The sequence below is a fragment of the Limulus polyphemus genome, unplaced genomic scaffold, assembly GCF_000517525.1.
Source record: "Limulus polyphemus unplaced genomic scaffold, Limulus_polyphemus-2.1.2 Scaffold1495, whole genome shotgun sequence".
Taxonomy (NCBI): domain Eukaryota; kingdom Metazoa; phylum Arthropoda; class Merostomata; order Xiphosura; family Limulidae; genus Limulus; species Limulus polyphemus.
The window spans coordinates 193,855-197,327 of NW_013667105.1; positions in this window are offsets into that span (position 1 = coordinate 193,855).

Below are 3,473 nucleotides of genomic sequence, written 5' to 3' on the forward strand. Positions count from 1 at the left end.
ACTGATGTGACTGTTACTGACGAAAGGATATTTACTGATGAATCAGATGAATCCCACATGAAGCAGAAGCCAACGAGACGGAGACCAGTACGGAAGAAGATACGTCCCGTAAAATTATGAGACTTTATTGAATTGTAATTTTGGGTTTGTAATTCTGTACATTTAATTAAGTTATTGCTAATTGTTATTGGTTTATTGTATGTGGTTATTGTTTGGGACGAACAATACTAAGGAGGAGCAGCGTTGCGTCAGCGAGGTCACGTGACTAATGTCACGCCACGTTTCTAGAAATATCTTGTTCCTTCGTGAGTGCCCTAGCATTTACTAGATATAGGGTAGTCTGGTATATATAAGATGGTCACGGCGTGACGTGACAATATGTGTGTAGACAGTGAGTAATTGATTTGCAGTCAGAGAGTATTGTTGAAGTTAACGTTTGTTTTATCGCGATTGTTGAAATTAAGTGTATCGTAAAGTTATATTCGAAAAGAATAAACCAGTTTTATTAAGAAAGGACTTGTGTCGCTAAAGTTTCGTCGGAACGAAGTTACGGAAAATTAATTAACAAACGGAGACGTAACAGTATTAAAGATAAGATTGAAATTCGTTAGTATCAACGTTACATGTTGGACCTATTGAATTTTTATTCTCCTATAAGAACTATTATATTTATATGGATACAACCCAACTTATGGTCTAAGAAGTTATTTATGTCAACAAAATAATACTGGAAAATCATTATTTAATTTCTGTAGTACATATTAGTGTATAAAAGAAATTTTAATACTAGTAAAAACGCCCTCCTAATACCAAATTTGTTACTTTCTTTAATTGGACACACAACTTTTCGCTGTACAGTTTCTTCAGGAGCATTCCATTAAAACACAGTTACGTTTTGTGTTTATACTACAATTAAAATACCGGGAAAATGTTTAACTATTGTTAATAACAAAACTAAAAGCAGCGCCACATCGCGTACGCTAGTTTTAATCTGTATGTCAGGTCACGTGGGTTATTTTATCATCATTGGTGAATCACAGTTTACTGCTGTATGCTTTACGTTTAAAAGTTTTATAATTGTGTTTTTGGCGAACTAGTAAGGGAAGAAGGTAGTGGTACTATGTTTAGTTAAGCAACCAGTACATAAAAGCCGTCTCGGTCGACCTGCTTGAAGTAGGTAGTATAGATGTTAAATACTTTCAGTTGGAATTTGGGAAATATGTATATATATTACCGTGAGCAGAGTATCTATCGACAAACAAGTATCTATCCGATGTACAGGTTGCAACTGAACCTCTTAGGTATCATATTTAAAAAGTAGCATAGTTGTAGATTAGTTTACGAAAATTTAATCCTAGTGAAAGAAGGCCTAGCCTATGAAAGCGTTTGTTCATATGATAGGGTTTTTCATTTGCAGTTTAGTTGAATTAAGTTTCACGAAAGTAACTTGTCAGTTTTTATACTTTAAAATATCGACAAATGAGCATCTGTCTAATGTACAGGTTACAACTGAACCTCTTGGGTTTCATATTTAAAAAATTAACTTAGTTGTAGATCAGTTTACGAAAACTTAACCCTAGTGAAAGAAAGCCTAGCCTATGAAAGCGTTTGTTCAGGCGATAGTTTCACGATAGTAACTTGTTAGTTTTTATACTTTCATAATAATAATATGAACTTAACAAGGTACTTTATATTAACACTTTTAAGAAAGCAAGTTATTAATTTTCAGTTTTTGTTTTTCATAATAAATAATTTATAATTACTAAATTAAATGTAAAAATATATTATTAATACTAGTACTACAACTAGCCGAACATTAATGAAAGTTGAAACTTTAAAAAGTTGAAGAAATTATAAGTTATACATAAAATTATACAATAATACATATTATTATTATTAAACCATGAGCTAACAGTAACAATTGAAATTTTGGACTGAATTTGATAAGATAATAACGAAATGGCGTTTTTTATCGTTATCATAATAACCGATAAAAAAATATTGCTAACTGTTAAAACAAACCAATTGTGAGTAGTTTATTTAGAGAGAACTCGTAAAATCATTTACTGTTACATTTTCAATCTAAACTTGACACTGACATTAGGCGTCTAGAAGTTACCTGCTACTAAACTACCATGAGAAGAAAGACTTCATAAAACATATTATTTCTTGTGCTTTTGTTTTTTAATAGGTTCGAATAATAATTTAATTTTCTACCATAACTTTTAACTATGCTGTTGATGCTAGTTGGTTTAAGTAATTATTATTTTGACTTTGTTTTCTGCTAACTATTTATGAGATTTCATCCCCAAGTTACTGTCACACTGATAGTTTTTGTCAGCAGTACCATATGATAAATAAATTTATAAAACTGCTATACGGACAGATGAAAAAAATAAAAAGACACATTAAAACTTTTCCGCAAGTTTACTTGTTACAATCAGGTACAACGTACTACTGAGTTTAACTTTAAGTGAACAAATGGTAAAGTAGCTAAAATACTGTTACGACATCGGGGTCACGTGACGCTAGTAACACGTAATTGACTTCTAGAAATATCCTGTTCCTTCATGAATGCTCTAGCCTAGAGAATTATAGCGTTTGTTTTAGCGGGACTGTTGAAATTAAGTGTATCGCAAAGTTATATTCAGAAAGAATAAACCAGTTTTATTTAAGAAAGGATTTGTATCGGTAAAATTCTTCGGAAATAATTTTTACGGAAAATTAACGAATGAACGGAGACGCAACAAATTGGTGTCAGAGAGTGGGACTAAATAAAAAAATTAAAAAAAATGGAAACGAGTGGCGGAAAATCAAACTACAGATTAGCAGACTTGATGGCAGCAATACAAGAGCAGCAAAAGAAACAAGAACGAGAAAAGAAACAAGAAGAGAGATTACAGCAGCTGTTGGAGGAAAAAGAAAAAAACAAGAAGAACGAGAAGAGAAATTCCAGCAGTGGTTGGAGGAAAAAGAAAAGAAACAAGAAGAGAGACAACAGCAGTTGCAAGAAAACCTGCAACAGTGGCAGCTCGAACCACAAAATAAACAAGAAGAGAGATTACAGCAGTTGTTAAGAGGAAAAAGAAAAGAAACAAGAAGAACGAGAAAAGAAACAAGAAGAAAGATTACAGCAGTGGCAAGAAAACCTACAACAATGGCAGCTAGAATAGCAAAATAAACAAGAGAGACTACAGCAGTGGTTGGACGAGAAAGAAAATAAACAAGAAGAGAGACTACAGCAGTGGTTTGAGGAGAAATAAAATAAACAAGAAGAGAAATTACAGCAGTTGTTAGAGGAGAAAGAAAATAAACAAGAAGAGAGACTACAGCAGTGGCAACTAAAACAAGAAAGGAAACAAGAAGTACAAATGGAAAGCATTAGTAAATTTAAAAGCGAATTAGATGCATTAAAGGATGATTTATTGTCTTTTACACAAGGAGGATACATTAACCATCGACTTAACCAGCCC